Here is an 18,940-nt window from a genome sequence, read left to right as displayed (position 1 = left end):
CTCGCATCCTCAGCTAAAATATTTTAAAAGTACAACAAAATTACATTATATTGAACAGCGTTTATGTTAACATTTATATTCAAATTAAAGTAAATATACGAAAATATTAAAATACAACTTCGGCGATCTGTCGTTTTTGCTTGTCAAGTTCTCAAACAATTTTGCTATGTATTTTAAATTACTTTAGCTGAAGATGCAACGGGAGCATTCCCGCCACCCACTGGAACCTATAATTCCATGGGTGAATACTAACTGCTTGGAAGTTGCCAATGTCCGTAATTATTGGAAATTCCCGGTAATGTTGTTCTACATGTTGTTTTACATGTTCTGTAAAACAAGACAGGAAAAAAAGTTACCGCTGCAATTCGGATCCAGGATCTCCTCTTTATGAAACAGGTGTTTTAACCAGCTTTACCACAGCGCCGGCAGAACACTATTCTTATACAGGTGGATACCCACCCTCAAACCTTTGTTCTCCCGCTACTTTACCTTTGCCTACTGTCCTGTCTCTCTCACACCTGAAGAAGGCTCCACGGCCGAAACGTTGTGTTCTCTTTCTTCTTTTTTTCAGCATGGAATAAACCTATTACCTATTCTTATACAGCCGCTTGGACACACCGCTCTGAGACATCTGAGGTCGATGTGCGCTGAGCCTGGTCGCCGAGCAAAATCATGCCCAAGTGTAGATGGCTTTCGTGACGAGGTGGCCGAGTGGTTAAGGCGATGGACTGCTAATCCATTGTGCTTTGCACGCGTGGGTTCGAATCCCACCCTCGTCGGTTTATGTCTTCGACTTGTGATCCGTTTCTAAGTCGGACTTGCTATCTTTATCTACTGTAGTAGAGTAGTAATATTTCTAGCGTTGGCTGAATATGGCTTACAGCAGTAGCTGACAGATATAGTCTCTTAATAGGTTAAATTTATGCTTTGTACTGCTTTCACCTGACATTAATAGTAGTCCTGATGAACGATTTAGGGACATGGCGCATCTTGAAAATGTTCTTGTTAATTTCAGTTTGGAAAAAATGCACTCACCAGAAGCAGAAACTGGTCGTATCTGCAAAATGCGCAATGCAATAGCAATGTCTTGCTATGAGTCCTTACCTGTTACAGGAGGCGTTGTAGGACTTTTTAGCTCAGAAAAAGCTATCAATTCATCTTACATTTCTACTCCATCAATATTAGCAATGTTATCTTTACTAAGCTCTAAATATAGCTCTAATTAAATGCAAATTTTAAAATACATTTTAAAATAAATGCTATTCCATATATTGTAACTTTGTGGTATTTAGAATTTTTATCTGAGGATGCAAGGGAAAGTATTATACAAATGTGAAAGAGGCTTGTATTTTAATACAATTTTCGATCAAAAGAAAACCAAAATCCGTATGATATTACCGTCAATATCCCTTGATATCAACGTTCAGTTGAAAGATTTGAAGAAACTCTCAAACAAGCAACTGCAGCAGCAGAGAGTTTTGATTTGAACCGATGCTTGCAGCTCAATACTCCATTCGTCCTTGAAAGAAGCAAAGACAGGGATGTTTTGAGTGTCTCCATGATCCTCTTCTCAATCCAAAAGAAAGGTTTTATATGATCCTGATACCACTAGAAAAAGGGTCAATTTCCGCCTGCACTGATGTCCCTTCAAACGTTTTACGTTAAGAACTCTGGACGTTTATACAGTGGAAGCCTGGTCCATTTCTTCTTCTGAACGAGACTATGGGAGTGAGTATTTTGATGTCGAACTTGGGTTTAAAGAGGAACACTAAACTACATTGGGCTACACGTGTGACAAAGCGTTTACTTTTCGACCTCTCGATAGCTCAGTTACTAGATCTTAAGACTGTAAACAAAAACAGCGGGCATTTCTTATGTCCCTAGTTTGAATCCAGCTCGAAGGATGGTGTTTTCTTGTTCCTTAATCAAAAAGGGAAAATTGCGAATTTGTCTTTCACTTTGACGTTCACCCGAAAGCTCAGTATACAAAGAAGTAGAGGCTCCTGTTCTGAATAATCCTCACGTCTGACTGTTTTGCTTAGACCTTTAAAATGTACACTGTGGACTGTTTGCTCTTCCTAACACAATTAAAAAGCCGCCGACAAACTTACCGATCGGGAGTTTAGTTCAGTGATAGCGCGCACTTAAGACGCTCCGTTTTCTATCGCCGGCATCTCTGTATTCTTTTTAAACGCGATATCTTTTATTCTTCGTGTGTGAATTTCAGGGAGACTCATAAACTCTTTGTCTGTTTTAAAGATATATTATTTTAAACCAGACATAATGAAAGACGTAGTAACTAGACACACGTACAAAACACATGAATAGTAGCGGCTCTGAACTGAATGTGGTGCTGTATGGGAACGCGATGCAAACGCCAATGGCACAATGGATAACGTGTCTGATTACGAATCAGAAGACTTTAGGTTTCTACTCCTTCCTGGTTCGTGAAGAAGCTTTTAAACCACGCTACTCAACACTGACATCGTAGTGTGTGCGGTCCTACACAACCTTACTATCGACTGGATGAGTCTTCTGTTCAATCTCCGATTCTTTCCGCACATTCCTGCTATTTCACCACCGTTATTGTAGGATAACAGCCACAGACACGAGAAGATATACTATTCCGAACAAATGTCTTAAAAAATCACGTTAAAAAGGCTGACAATAAGTTTTTGTTTCTTTAACGTAACCTTACTTTTGCCTGTAAAGTTCACATTATTTTCTGTAGCCGCAAATCCCCAATATTTCTGCTGTCTCCCGAGAAACACAAGCGTGGAGTCAAATCATATTAAATAACACAACACATCTATTAATTTAACACCCAGATGTGACAGAACACATGTAAGACTTACACACAGCTTTTAATATGCTATAGTGAATTTGCAAGTGTCCTGGGGAGGGAAGAGAACTGATATTAAGGAAATACATATTTAAAGGGGATGTAAGTCTTAAATGTGTTTTGTCACATCTGGGTGTTAACTGAATAATTTTTTAGCATTATTTATTGTGTTTTGACTCTATACTTGTGTTTCTCAGGAGACAGCAGAAATATTGATGTTTACATTTATTTTCACATTCCCGGTGATATTGACTTAGGTACTCAACTATTTACTCGTAGTTTGACTCGTGTCAAAAGTTGAAAATCTCTGCAAACATCAAGATGGCTAAGGACGTGGAAAGAAATTCAATCACATTTAGAGAAGGTAATGTTTAGATCGGATTAATTCGAAGTGTGTCTCTGCGTGCGTTTGATCTACCAACGTTGTGTTTAACTGAAGGACACCCTGAGTGTGGCATAGAAACTAACACATGTCGTATTTTTTCTACATTCACAGATTTTTGGCTAAAGTAAAAACAAATCGTTGTCATTTTCTTGCCAGCTGGCAGTAATTCTTTTGCATTGATAAGAAAGATGAGCACTTTATCTTCCGCAATGTGTGGATTTCTTGAAAAATAAGCTGTGCCAAAAATGAAATGAACACTTCTTTTAAACATAATGCAGAAGCATGTTTTCTATACCAATAAACGGTGCGAGAAGACAGGAAGAAAAGCACCGCTGGGATTTGAACCCAGGATTTCCTTTTTATTAGACAGGAGCTTTAATCAACTAAGCCACAACGACGGCGAAGCAGTATCCTTTTACAGCCAATTGCACACACCGCTCTGTCACATCTTCGTTCGGTGTGCGGTGAGCCTGCTCGCTGAGCATGTTGAGAAAGGATGTGCAATGGCTTTTATCCGGCAATTTCATTACCAAGGAGCTCAATATGCTTTTGATGATCTACAGGGTGTCCAGTGCAACACAGGCGATGGACTGCTAGGATTTGGAGCCAGGATTTCCCGTTAACTAGACAGGTACTTTAACCAACTAAGCCACGGCGCCAGCAGAATTCTCCTCTTTTACTGCCACTTGGACACACCGCTCTGAGACACCTGCGTTCAGTAAGCGCTGAGTCGGCTGGCTGAGCACGTTCCCTCCTTTACATTCAATAGGAGCCCCGACACGAAGAGAAATGGCTTTTATTGTGCACTTTTCATGTCCAATGCGCTTGACATCTCCCAAGGGCGACAGAGTTCATTTACGACACTTTTCCTTTCTTTCTTCTTTCTGTACTCTTTGATGAAACAAAACGAGAAATCATGTAAGGGAAAATGTCTTTTTTCATGGAGAAAACATGCACCACGAAATGTTGTGTTTAGAAGAAGTGAGTTAACATGAAAAGTGACCTAATTTACCGGAGCAAATGCTCACCTAGCAAGATCTGCTTTACTACTAGAGAGAAGTAGAGTGAAAGACGTGATCATTTCACGCCGTTGTGGAACAAAACTCTTTTTTCTTGGAATTCTAAATCAATTAGAAATTCAGAGTGACACATAAAGGCTTTGTCTGCTTAAAAGTGATGATTTTTTAAAACTGATAAAAATGTAGAAAACACGTTTCTCACGTAGAAATTTAAGATGGGGGTGGGGTATTACTAGTAGCGGCGCTGAACTCACCATGGTGCAATTGAGTTACGTGACGGGCTAGTGGTTTAATGGATAACGCGTCTGATTTCGGTTTATAAGATTGTCGATTCGACTTCTACCGGGGTTGTGTGATTTAAATCAGGCTCCTCAGAAATAGATGTCCGTAATGTAAATGAACCGCACCTGAAAGCAAACGTTGGGTCTGGGTTCCTTTCTTTCCTGCATGAAATAGCAAATCGTTACAAAAAAAAACACCAACTAATGTCCAATAGTCCAATAGTTAGTCATTTAAGTAAACATGAATATACTGTAAGGTCTTGGTACATGGGAGTGGATTTCAACCACAATTAAAAAAGGGCAAATTATAATTACAGGCTTCAGACACTTTTTCATACAAAAGTGACCAAACACTCCCTAACTTTCAGGTTTGCTTGAACCTGTAACAAAAAAGCGGTCTGAAACTTCCATTCTCTGATGTCACTTTCTCTAAAGTCAGACGTGATGTTTCGCGGATGTGCAGTGTGCCTTTTCTCTTGTGTTCAAGATGAAACGCTGCATAAGCTCCTGACTGCGTGTTCTGTACTGTTCTGTTATTTCGTTCAGATTACCTATGTGGTGTACAGATAAAACTGAACAGCGTGGTGTAATTTCCGGGTTTGGCACCAGCAGCACCTGCAAACCCATCAGCTAACCTCGACGTGATTTGAACACGCAACCTTCTGATGTGGAGTCAGACGCACTACCGTTGCGCCACGAAGTCACTCGCTATCCATGCTTTTAATTCCCTCAAAGAGAAAAATCAGCGTCCCTGAAAAATATATATTTTTTTCATTCTCTCCTGTGTGGAGCGCCTCCGAGGGTCTCTTTTCCCAGACCACAGATTATTCTTCCCGCCCGACTCTCTCACAGAGACCAGACACACCGTCTCCACTAATGTGTTTACTACATCTATAGATCTGACCCCCTACAGCCCCGATATTCCTGGACAGGATATTTACCACCCTTTTATCGTGAACTTCTCAACTTGACCTCTCCCAGGAGAAGCACAATTAACACAGAATCCTCTCTCCATTTAGCATTTATCAAATTGCGTGGATGCAGACATCACTCAGAATCACCTGTATGATTCTCCAGAATTCAAACTGGCTGTGCTTTAGTGCTTTCAAAAATGTATAGGTGACTAGCTTCCTAACAGTTTTCAACAGCATTTGAAAACAGCTGTCAATGCATTGGGCTTGAACCGACCCCAGCTGTCTTGGGGTCTGTCTTGGAAGACAGCTATGCCTGACACTACACCATCAACACACATGCCACAGAGCCCCTCAGAACATCATACGATAATGCCACTGATATTGGAAGCTTTCTCCAGCATTTGTGCTGATTCCACATATCGCGAAGGAATCATGATATTGTTCAATACTGTCGCTAGACGTTCGAATGGGTTTCAGGGCCAGGTGGACTGTTTCCTAGAGAGTCATGAACCGCAGTGGTATTGTATTGCAGTGAGACAACACAATGCCTGCTAGACTATTCATGCTATTCGTGCTAAATGCCACATATTGTGTTTGTCCAGTCGTGTCAGTCATCCTGAAGCTACGGAAAGTCAGACGCAAATGTGCTGTAATACTTTCAGGAAGTTAGGATTTGTTTGTGCAAAATCCGAGAACATTGCTCTGTTATCTTATATCTTTGCTCTGTCATCATCATCAAGGCTCTGTCATCTACTGCTGAAAATGAGCAGTGGTTTTCTCAGAATGCCCTATGTATCCAAAGGATGTAAACTATGAAATAGTTAAACCTATGTAAACCTAAAGCTATAAGGGGAAGACAAATGTGAAGCGTTACAGCAATGGCATATCATGAGATGATTAATCGCAATTTCCATAGGAGCCCCATGGTTGCCTGGCAACCGTCAGCTTTGCGCAGTGGCAGTATCGTCGCCTATGAGGTTTAGCAGAGGCGCAGTTATTGCTAGTTGAAAACATTTCCCAATACCCCGCTTCCTCTGATTTGAAATACAATCAGTGGGAGCAATTTTTGACAGTCTCGTGAGAGGCTGAGCAAGGTGTTTAAAGACAAATTTTGTCATTGTATCATCATAGCACAAAGAAGCGTGTTTTTGTCTTCTCAACAGAAATGTTCTTTAGCTCTTTCAGCGTTATGCAGGGAACAACGTCCGTTGAGATCACCTTTGAGTCAGTGCAAATGTTTGTGAGCTGTCAATTCAATTTTAATATTGGTTGTACTGGTGTGCTGCTTGTCTGTGAAAAATTAATCTTCTGCTTCTTCATGCCGAATCATCTGCAAAGATCGAGTTTATTCAATGTTTGCGCACAGCACTCCATCAGGAATATTTTGTCCTAGTTCAATAAGGACTTACTGCACGCATTCACAAACCTCACAAACCGATAAAACCGGTTTGCTGGTTAAAAGATTTTATTAAATGTGAAAAAAGGTCTGATTGTGAAAAGGTCAAAATGTTAGTGAAAAAATCAGTAACATGAGGAAAAATAAACTGTGGGAGCCCCATGACTCCCCATGTCATGCTGTATTTCTCTCTCATTCTACTGGGAGTGGTGCCGTCGCTTCTGGATAAAGACTCTCAGTAGTCATTCCAGACAGGTCAGGTATGACTGTGCTTTGCCACAAGAACCTCAGAGATTGTAAGCTGGGTAGTTTCAGATCACTATTTTATTAAAGGTTCAAGCAAACCCAAATACTTTTGCAAGAGACATTTCAGAATCCCAGTCAAATCCAGTATGATTGCTGGATCCTTCGAATTCGACTGAAGTATAGCACAGATCTGCAGTCCACCATTAGAATACTGTGGGTGTGTTGTATAAGCCACATGGCCAAAATAGTTCTAAAACAGGAGATGCATCCTCGTTTAGGAATGTGGTATAAAGTGAAATGGTCTGGGAAGAGTCCTACGTTTGAACAGTTCAAAATAGACGTAAAGGGGTATTTACGGACTCTTTCGAAATGTAAGAACAAGCTGTGCGGACCTTATCTTTATTTACCTTGTGTAATCGTTTTTCATAAAGTGTAATTGTATTATAGCATGTGCCCCTGATGATTTTCTTCATACGTTATATGTGCTCTTGTTTGTATTGTATGTAGTTTTGTTGTTCAAATAAAACGTAAAAGACACAACTTTCCGGATGCGGCTGCTGTAAAAATAAAATGACATCAAGGGTGCTGTACGCAGAGGTCTGAAACCTGCTCCACAGAAGATCTTTATCCAGAGGTGTTAAAGAAGTCGAGATCTCACCATGAGAGGGGAAGCATCTCAGAAAAAGCAGGTGCAGTCGGTTCCACGGTCATAACGCCACTAAGTCGGGTGACAAGAGCAAAACCCACCCGACCTCCTCCGAGCAAGTAATGAGACAAAGAGACAGCGCACAGCGGGTAGCGTGGCCGAGCGGTCTAAGGCACTGGGTTAAGACTCCAGTCTCTTCGGGGGCGTGGGTTCGAATCCCACCGCTGCTAGGTGCTTCTGTTGTGACCCCCTTTCAGCTGACTTCAGACGAAAGGGAGGGAACTGCTTTTTGGCAGTCTCTCGAGAAACTAAGCAAAGTGTTTAAAGATACTTTCTCAGCTTGACATCAAGGCACAAAACAAAAACCTTCTTGCGTCCTCTCAACCCAAAAGCGCTTTGCCACTTTTTGCGTTATGCAGGGAACGACGTCTGCCCAGATCACTTTTGTGTCAATGCAAATCGTAGTGTGCCCTCCGTTTTAATGTTGGCTGTGCTGGCGTGCTGCTTCTGTCTGTGAAATATGAATGTTCTGCTTCTTCACACCGAATCGTTGGCGGGGGTTGAGCTTGTTAAATCTTTGCGCATAGCGCTCCTTTGGAAGTACTTTGTCCAAGTTCAAAAGCGATCGTGGGATTTACTTCATGCGTTCAAAAAGCATGCCTCGCACGACAGATTTAAATGGGGAATGGAGCCTGCTTCTTGCTGTTTTTCCTGTGGTTGCAGTTACAAAGTTGATCGTGCTTTCACATTCTGTTAACAGTATTCACTGGCTGAGCTTTATCAGTTGGTTCGTAAAGGAATCTCTGCTTCGGTTCCAGAAAAGTCATCTGTAGTGTGTTTTTTTCCGTGCCCATGGCAGTCTTTTAAAGCTGGTAGTAATGGCGGCAAAGTTAATTTTTTATCCTCTTTAAAAGAATAAGGACGGGCTGGGGCGAGCTCCATCTACCACTCTTTCAGCTAACCACCGAACTCGCGAACTGATTACACTGCAGAGCCCCAGGCGCCTCGCTTTTCTCCATTCTCTGGGTTAGGGTGAAAAAAAAAAATTTGCTGGTATTAGCTGGCCTGCTGGGAGTACCTCTTCTTCACTGATCAGCAAGATTTGTGTTTCATCTTTCGCAAGTTGTATAGATTTCTTTCAAAACAAGTTGTTCCAGAAAGGAAACGAACACTTGCATTCACCTGAATTAAAAGGCATGGGATTTGCCCATAAGGATAAATTCTGTACAGTAAGACAGGAAGAAAGGCACCGCTGGGAATCGGACCCAGGATCTCTTGTTTACTAGACAGGCACTTTAGCCAACTAAGCCACGGCGCCGGCAAAGTGCTGTCCTTTGACAGCCACTTGGACACATCTCAACTGCTCTGAGACATCTGCGTTCGGTGTGCACCGAGCCTGCTCGCCTTGCAAGTTCCCTCATTTACATGCGATAGCTCCAGCACTAAGATAAAGGATGAGAAATGGCTTTTATCTGGCACTTTTCATGTGAGAGGATCTCAATCTGCTTTCCGTGTACAAGAGGATGTCCAACTCATGTAGCTAAAGACGTAGACGACAGTGCTTCGCTGAAATCTTGATCTCAGAACCCTCGGCATGACTCCGCTGTGTTCTGCTTTAGACAAAGGGGAGAAAAGACTTCTTTCATCACACGTTTTGCACTGTTTACGGTGTTTGCAGTGCTCTTTCTTAAATGAAAACCAGGAATCGCCACCATATGAGGTGAGACTAGATAATATTGGAACAAGTAGCCTCGCCATTCCATGCGTGACGTGAGCAAAGTGTAATTCCTGTCTTTATAGTGTGCTTGTTAGAGACTTAGCTGGCACCCAGAGCGCTTTAAATCCGGAATTCAGCAGCCCAAGACAAGAGAGCTTCCTTCGTCTATGTTTTTTGAGTGAAGGGGGGAAACCATGCGTGTGCTGCAAACGATCTTAGTATCGAAGTGCCGTCCCACATAACCGATCCGAACAATCTGCTTTACAGAGGAGCACTGCCGGAGCTTATCGTTGGCAAACTGAAGACCAGGCCGACCTCTTCTGTGACTCTTGAACACTGAATCTCAAGGTTGTGAATTCAAGCTCCACGCTGGCGGGAAATTCCATAGGTAATGATCACATTTTCTTGCATGCTAATCAAAAGAAATATTAAGAAAACTTTTCCCGATACCAGCTTTTTACAAAAGTAAAGGCACACGGCACATGTGTGCCACATCACGTCCGAGTTTAGTGACAACTACCTCAGAGATTGTAAGCTGGCACAAAACAAAGTTTCAGATCAGATCACTTTTTTTTATCAAAGGTCCAAGCAAACCCGAATACTTTTGCAAGCGACATTTCAGAATCCCAGTCAAATCCAGTACGATTGCTGGATCCTTCGTATTCGACTGAACTATAGCACAGATCTGCCGTCCACCATTAGAATACTGTGGGTGTGTTGTATAAGCCATACCGCCCAAAATAGTTCTAAAACAGGAGATGCATCCTTGTTTAGGAATGTGGTATAAAGTGAAATGGTCTGGGAAGAGTCCTACGTTTGAATAGTTCAAAATAGACGTAAAGGGGTATTTACGGACTCTTTCGAAATGTAAGAACAAGCTGTGCGGACCTTATCTTTATTTACCTTGTGTAATCGTTATTCATAAAGTGTAATTGTATTATAGCATGTGCCCCTGACGATTTTCTTGATACGTTATATGTGCTCTTGTTTGTATTGTATGTAGTTTTGTTGTTCAAATAAAACGTAAAAGACTCAACTTTCCGGATGCGGCTGCTGTAAAAATCAAATGACATCAAGGGTGCTGTACGCAGAGGTCTGAAACCTGCTCCACAGAAGATCTTTATCCAGAGGTGTTAAAGAAGTCGAGATCTCGCCATGAGAGGGGAAGCATCTCAGAAAAAGCAGGTGCAGTCGGTTCCACGGTCATAACGCCACTAAGTCGGGCGACAAGAGCAAAACCCACCTGGATTCCTCCGGGCAAGTAATGAGACAAAGAGACAGTGCACAGTGGTTAGTGTGGCCGAGCGGTCTAAGGCGCTGTATTAAGGCTCCAGTCTTTTCGGGGGCGTGGGTTCGAATCCCACCGCTGCTAGGTGCTTCTGTCGAGACCCCCTTTCAGCTGACTTCAGACGAAAGGGAGGGAGCTGCTTTTTGGTTGTCTCTCGAGAAACTAAGCAAAGTGTTTAAAGATACTTTCTCAGCTTGACATCAAGGCACAAAACAAAAACCTTCTTGCGTCCTCTCAACCCAAAAGCGCTTTGCCACTTTTTGCGTTATGCAGGGAACGACATCTGCCCAGATCACTTTTGTGTCAATGCAAATCGTAGTGTGCCCTCCGTTTTAATGCTGGCGTGCTGCTTCTGTCTGTGAAACTTGAATGTTCTGCTTCTTCACACCGAATCGTTGGCGGGGGTTGAGCTTGTTAAATCTTTGCGCATAGCGCTCCTTTGGAAGTACTTTGTCCAAGTTCAAAAGCGATCGTGGGATTTACTTCATGCGTTCAAAAAGCATGCCTCGCACGACAGATTTAAATGGGGAATGGAGCCTGCTTCTTGCTGTTTTTCCTGTGGTTGCAGTTACAAAGTTGATCGTGCTTTCACATTCTGTTAACAGTATTCACTGGCTGAGCTTTATCAGTTGGTTCGTAAAGGAATCTCTGCTTCGGTTCCAGAAAAGTCATCTGTAGTGTGTTTTTTTCCGTGCCCATGGCAGTCTTTTAAAGCTGGTAGTAATGGCGGCAAAGTTAATTTTTTATCCTCTTTAAAAGAATAAGGACGGGCTGGGGCGAGCTCCATTTACCACTCTTTCAGCTAACCGCGGAACTCGCGAACTGATTACACTGCAGAGCCACAGGCGCCTCGCTTTTCTCCATTCTCTGGGTTAGGGTGAAAAAAAAAACTTTGCTGGTATTAGCTGGCCTGCTGGGAGTACCTCTTCTTCACTGATGAGCAAGATTTGTTTTTCATCTTTCGCAAGCTGTATAGATTTCTTTCAAAACAAGTTGTTCCAGAAAGGAAACGAACACTTGCATTCACCTGAATTAAAAGGCATGGGATTTGCCCGTAAGGATAAATTCTGTACAGTAAGACAGGAAGAAAGGCACCGCTGGGAATCGGACCCAGGATCTCCTGTTTACTAGACAGGCGCTTTAGCCAACTAAGCCACGGCGCCGGCAAAGTGCTGTCCTTTGACAGCCACTTGGAGATGTCTCAACTGCTCTGAGACATCTGCGTTCGGTGTGCACTGAGCCTGCTCGCCTTGCAAGTTCCCTCATTTACATGCGATAGCTCCACCACTAAGAGAAAGGATGAGAAATGGCTTTTATCTGGCACTTTTCATGTGAGAGGATCTCAATCTGCTTTCCGTGTACAAGAGGATGTCCAACTCATGTAGCTAAAGACGTAGACGACAGTGCTCCGCTGAAATCTTGATCTCACAACCCTCGGCATGACTCCGCTGTGTTCTGCGTTAGACAAAGGGGGGAAAAGACTTCTTTCATCACACGTTTTGCACTGTTTACGGTGTTTGCAGTGCTCTTTCTTAAATGAAAACCAGGAATCGGCACCATATGAGGTGAGACTAGATAATATTGGAACAAGTAGCCTCGCCATTCCATGCGTGACGTGAGCAAAGTGTAATTCCTGTCTTTATAGTGTGCTTGTTAGAGACTTAGCTGGCACCCAGAGCGCTTTAAATCCGGAATTCAGCAGCCCAAGACAAGAGAGCTTCCTTCGTCTATGTTTTTTGCGTGAAGGGGGGAAACCATGCGTGTGCTGCAAACGATCTTAGTATCGAAGTGCCGTCCCACATAACCGATCCGAACAATCTGCTTTACAGAGGAGCACTGCCGGAGCTTATCGTTGGCAAACTGAAGACCAGGCCGACCTCTTCTGTGACTCTTGAACACTGAATCTCAAGGTTGTGAATTCAAGCTCCACGCTGGCGGGAAATTCCATAGGTAATGATCACATTTTCTTGCATGCTAATCAAAAGAAATATTAAGAAACTTTTCCCGATACCAGTTTTTTACAAAAGTAAAGGCACACAGCACATGTATTTAGTAACAACTACCTCAGAGATTGTAAGCTGGGTAGTTTCAGATCAGATCACTTTTTTTATCAAAGGTTCAAGCAAACCCGTGTAGCGGCAATGCTTGTTAATAAGACAGAATTAAGTGTTGCTGTGCTTTCCCAAATGAGGCCCCATCTCTCTCTTCAAATCTGTGGTGCAGCCACAGAGAAGCTATTCATGCAGGCTGATTTAAAGATGTTTTCTTTTGATAAGGGACAGCTCCCAAATGGGGATGCACTTAGCTAAGCCTGGCTATCATGATCAATGGTCAACCATTGGCGCCCATCTGTCTAGGGAGTGCCAGAAGGACATCTGGACTGCATTCCTAAGTGTCAGGAGTAAGTGACTCACATCTCACCTTGATCAACCAATCAGGGACTGGTAGGGCCGAGTAACCCACGTAGGACTCTGATGCCCATGGAACTTTCAGCCAATGAACGAGCTGAAGTTCCTCCAGGTAACAACAGGCAACACAGAGGGCCTGCGAGAATTCTGTGAACTTTTTCGGACAATTCAAAGGAGAATTCCAGGGCAGGACGGCCCAGGAGCAGAAGGCTCCCAAGGGAAGGACATTCTCGCAGCGCGCCTCCTGACCATCCTGAGACTCAGCCCGGACAACCACGGAACGGCCAGTGTGTCCGAGTGCCAGAACTTTCCTTTGTTCTAAGAGTCTTGAGTGGAGGTTGCCAGAGAGTAACCAGAGGATCCACCCGAAGTTAGCATCAGCAGTAAGCCTCGTGAACAGGTCAGAACTGTGGACAGCTGAATCACTATTCAGAACTAGCGCTTCATCAGGAACGAACTGATCTTCTTCCTGACTTGCTGGGACCCACATTCATCTTTTCTCCTGTGCACAAACTCTTGCTAGTTTCAGCCAAAAGAGAGCATCAGCAGCACACCGTCGCAAGCCGCAACAGCACAGCTTAGCACCTAGCCAGAGAGTGCTTATTGGACAGCAACAAGCCTGCAACTGTTTCTTTGTGCCCACAGGAGATCTGAATCCCCAGAGATTGGATGAGTATTCAACTTCACTGCATTACTGCTCGAGAATTCAACTGTTATCCCAACCAGTTGATATCAATTTAATTCCTAAGAGTTATGTACTTGTTTCAAGTATCTAATGTAGAAGTTATGACGAAGTTCATTTACGAAACGGTCTAAATGAATGATATACTGAACGTATGTCCTCTTGATATATGTAACTCATCGTGACTGATTGAATATATATCTTTTGTATTCTGATAACCCTCTCGATAAGATCTGTTAGGTTTATATGCAGATTCTATGTATTAATAAATGTATCCTTGTGTATTAGTACCTGTGTGTGTGCGTTGTTTGAGTTATATCGCAAGGTTGGATTCTAAAGCCATTAAAAGAAGCATTTTGTGATTTATGGCTACAATTAATAATTGTCCCCGTAAATGCCCAAACCCCTACAGAACTGGTGCCTCGTGAGAGCACACTACATATCCGATGATAGAAGCTGTTAATCAAGAGTTAGATAAAATGTTGGATGATGGAATTATTGAAGACGTGAATGAAGGTGCAGAATGGATCTCAAATATTCTGATAATACCTAAAAAAGACATCAAGGAAGTGAGACTGTTTGTGGATCTGCGAGAAGTGAATGAAGCAGTTATCAGAGAGAGACATCCAGTACCAAAAAAGCTTGAAAAGGGTTCTGGCAAGTTGAGTTGGCCCCAGAATCAAGACACCTGACTACCTTCATCACACACAGGGGTTGTTACCGTTTCAGAAAAGTTCCTTTTGGCTTGTCTATTGCACCAGACGCCTATCAGAAGGCTATGGACTCAATGTTGTGTGCAATGCCAGATGTTGTATGGTACAGTATATGGATGTTGTTGTAGTACATGCGGAAAATGAAGAACAACTAGAACAGAGGCTCAGGCAAGTATTCCAAAGATTCCAAGACAGAGGCTTAACTTTAAATAAAGATAAGTGTATCTTTGGCCTAAAAGAGATCGAGATACTGGGACCTTTGGTCACTGCAGAAGGAATAATATCAGACCGAAAAAGGTGACAGCTGTTTGCAGTGCACCGAGACCTGAGAATGTTGCACTTTTGCGCTTGTTCTTAGGCACTTGTAGATTTTTTATAAAATTCATTCCCAATTATACAGATATATCAGAACCCTTTAGAAAACTAACTAGGAAAGGACAGGCAATGCAAAGTACATAGCTCTCCAAATGTTAAATTGCCCTATTCTGTTTGTGTTTTCTATGTAGAAGTTACTTAGTCTGCTAGCAATGAGGTGATATTTAGAAGCGACTTAAGTAGAAATTTAACTAAAATTTGAGTTGTTACATATTTGAGTTGTTGTTAAAAAAAGAGAGTTGAATGTGTTGAATAGAAATGGAAGGTTTTACATAAATTTTGTTGTAATAGATAATTTTCTTGTGTGTTGATATATAATTCTTACAATCGTATGGTAAGGTTCTGGACTAAAATAACAAAAGAGGAGATGTATTATAGTGAGTAGACATTGCGAGACAACACAACGAGGGAGTATGAATATATGGCATAAGGTTGTGATTTGTGTAGTTAATAAACAGGTCAAAAGAATATAAGAATGGCTCTTTATTAATATACAATATATTCTGGATCCAAAAGAAACATTTAAAGCTGATAAAGTTTCCATTTATTTTGCTTGTAGTTATAACGTCCCTCGAAGAGAGATTTTATCAGTTACATGCAATGTATATTTTTGGCTTTTTGTATGGTACCAGAAATATTAAAAAAGATCTCATGAAGTATTGTCAGGACCTGCCTTTAGCGCTCTGTAGCGATAACGTTGCTGATATTCATGGACTAAGATGAACTGACAGCTTTATCTGCGCACCTTCTTTTTTTCAGCATGGAATAAACCTATTACTTGTTCCTTTGCAGCCTACGCACCTGAAAAACTAAAGCTCAGAGTCATGCTATGTCATGCTATAATTTAGAATGCAGTTCACTTTAAAATTAAAGGCAAAAAATAAAATCAGCATCACTCTACAAGAGTTAATAATACCTCTTCTACTACAGTGTCATCTACATTAAAACTTGTGTTAGCCCTCACCGGGCAATTTCCAATAATGACCAACATCATCAACTTCAAGTAAAATAAGATTCACACATGGAGTTTTATCTTGGAATGGAGGGCGGGAGAATTCATTTATACTCCCGTTGCATCTTGAGCTAAACTATTTTAAAAATATGATGCAGATTTGTTCAAGACATTTGTAATCGCCTTAAAGAGCGTTTTCATGAAGACATACGTCGGCTAGCTCTCCACTGTTAATTGACAGGACTTTTGAAGAAACTGTTCTCATACAACCAACATACAAATTACACATCTTAATAAACATGAATGGAAATCCGTGTTGTGAATAACATAAAACTGTCACTACACATGATTGAGTCCTTGAGTCTGGCACCTAAGACCACTCAGCCATCCTGACAAGCAGTGGAGGCTGCTGTTTTGAATGCGCCCGTTTCTTTGTCGAAGGATTATTAACTACTACTGATAGTTCTTTTCTTCTTATTACAGAGATTTCTACAGTGCAAGACAATTGACGATATAGATAAAGTAAAGTCTTGGCAAACTAAACAGGCATGGAAGCGGTTGGACCCCGCGATCTTCGGTTTACAAGACCGACACCTTAACGATTTATAATGACATTCACGAAAGATTTAAGGAAAGCACAACTGCCTGAACAGGGACTTGAACCCTGGACCCTCAGATTAAAAGTCTGATGCTCTATTGTCTGAGCTATCCAGGCTCCAGAAGGTAGTTAATACTGTCGGGATCCTCGCAAGTCACATGTCTCTTCTTGTGCCGAAGCGCAGTCGTACCTGACCCCTCTGGAATGACCACTGAAGGACTTTATCCAGAAGTGACGGCGCCACTCCCAGTAGAATGAGAGAGAAATACAGTACGACACGAGGAGTCAAGGGGCTCCCACAATTCATCTTTCCTCACATTACACATTTTTTCACTAACATTTTGACCTTTCACAATCAGATTTTTTCACATTTAATAAGATCTTTTAATCAACAACATTTAAGAAAGAAAACAAATGGAACATTTTTTGGAACAATAAATAAAAAACTTTCAATGCCTTGGTTGCATACGTGTGCACACCCTTTATAAAGGGGGTTGCAACTGTGCTGAAATTTAACCAGTCACATCCCAGATCATGTACAAAGGTTATTTGCCTTCACCAGACATCAGTTGTATTGATTCTGATTAGTCCTAATTTATATCAGCTGATCTCATATACAGTAACCAACCGATCTGGGAGAACAAACGTTCAAACTACACAGCGGAACATGAAAAGAAATCCAACTGCTGATTGTCAGCAAAGAATGTCGTTACAAATTATCCGCCAAGCTGTTTTATGTATCTGGCCACCTCTTTCCTTCCTACTCTGCAGTGAGCACAATTCTTTCAGTTTCTTCTCTTGTATATTCTTTTCTATTGTACTGTCCCTTTCCCCCATGTGGAGATGGATTCACAACCAAAACCCTGTTTTCACCCTGTGTTTCTGCAGTGTCAGTCTGTATGAGGGGTGGGTGTTCCACAGCTCCAGCGGTGCAATTGGCCAGCAAGCGGTGCTTATACAGCAGTACACAGCGGAGCTATGACGAGGTTGTGAGTTCGAACCTCACCTGGAGCAGAATGGCCTGTGTCTTTAGCTACTGAAAGCAACTGACAAGTTTAGGTGCTGGAGATGAGGTTTAAATTAATTTGAAAGAAACAAGTAAAGGTTTATTCTATATCACACCCAAAGAAGGCTCCACTGCTGAAACGTTGTTTCCTGCTCGTTTCAGCATGGAATAAGTAGTTGCAAGAAAATCAGCCGCCTGAATAGGGACCCTGAGATGAAAAGTTCGATATTCTACTGACTGGGCTATTCCCGTCTACTCAGTTTCTTTCTGAAACAGTGTTTTTCCAGAAATACTTACAATTTGTGAAATTTGTAATACAATCTTGCTTAAAAATTAGATGATTTTTTTCCCAAAAACTGTAAATGGAGAAAACCGACCCTTTTGAGTCTCTGTGGTACAATTGCTTAGTGCGGTCAGGTTGGGACTAAAATGATAGTAAGGTGCTGGTTCATGCACAACCTGGCATGCTTTTCTCACTGATCCAACATGAACATCATCTAGGGAAGAAGTGGCATGTAATGTTTAATACATTATTGACTTTATTGATAATTGGAGGGAATGCAAATGCTTTGCATGTATCGAATTACAGCACGTAACAACTGAGTACCTGAGTCGATATCACTGGGCAATTTCCAATAGTGACCAACATCATCAACTTCAAGTAAAATAAGATTCACACATGGAGTTTTATCTTGGAATGGCGGGCGCAAGAATTCATTTATGCTCCCGTTGTATCTTGAGCTAAACTATTTTAAAAATATGACGCAGATTTGTTCAAGACATTTGTAATCACCTTAAAGAGCGTTTTCATGAAGACATACGTTGGCTAGCCCTCCACTGTTAATTGACAGGACTTTTGAAGAAACTGTTCTCATACAAACATACAAATTACACATCTTAATAAACATGAATGGAAATCCGTGTTGTGAATAAAATAAAACTGTCACTACACATGATTGAGTCCTTGAGTCTGGCACCTAAGACCACTCAGCCATCCTAACCAGCAGTGGAGGCTGCTGTTTTGAATGCGCCCGTTTCTTTGTCGAAGGATTATTAACTACTACTGATAGTCCTTTTCTTCTTATTACAGAGATTTCTGCATTGCAAGACAATTGACGATATAGATAAAGTAAAGTCTTGGCAAACGATATAGGCACGGACGGGGTTGGACCCCGCGATCGTCGGTTTACGAGACCGACACCTTACCGATTTATAATGACATTCACAATAGATTTAAAGAAAGGACAACTGCCTGAACAGGGACTTGAACCCTGGACCCTCAGATTAAAAGTCTGATGCGCTACCAACTGAGCTATCCAAGCTTTGGAAGAAGGGTGACACTGTCAGGATCCTCGCAAGTCACATGTCTCTTATTGTGCCGAAGCGCAGTCGTACCTGACCCGTCTGGAATGACCACTGACGGACTTTATCCAGAAGTGACGGCACCTCACCCAGTAGTATGAGAGAGAAAT

At 41.9% G+C, this 18,940-nt stretch overlaps 3 non-coding genes across 3 annotated transcripts; 2 read left to right on the top strand and 1 right to left on the bottom strand.

Annotated features, from left to right (window-relative positions):
* Positions 1 to 697: 697 nt before the first annotated feature.
* trnas-gcu (transfer RNA serine (anticodon GCU)) lies at positions 698 to 779 on the top strand. The gene has a single exon. It is a non-coding gene; the product is annotated as a tRNA-Ser (tRNA).
* Positions 780 to 5,158: 4,379 nt separating this feature from the next.
* Positions 5,159 to 5,230, bottom strand: trnaw-cca (transfer RNA tryptophan (anticodon CCA)). The gene has a single exon. It is a non-coding gene; the product is annotated as a tRNA-Trp (tRNA).
* A 1,154-nt stretch (positions 5,231 to 6,384) lies between these two features.
* Positions 6,385 to 6,526, top strand: LOC148812822 (U4 spliceosomal RNA). Its single transcript, XR_016086298.1, has one exon. It is a non-coding gene; the product is annotated as a U4 spliceosomal RNA (small nuclear RNA).
* The last annotated feature ends 12,414 nt before the right edge of the window (positions 6,527 to 18,940 follow it).

Source organism: Atractosteus spatula (assembly GCF_055471065.1).
Source record: "Atractosteus spatula isolate fAtrSpa1 chromosome 10 unlocalized genomic scaffold, fAtrSpa1.hap1 SUPER_10_unloc_15, whole genome shotgun sequence".
NCBI lineage: Eukaryota > Metazoa > Chordata > Actinopteri > Semionotiformes > Lepisosteidae > Atractosteus > Atractosteus spatula.
The sequence above is the reverse complement of the archived record's forward strand: the minus strand, read 5'-3'. Positions and strand labels throughout refer to the sequence as shown.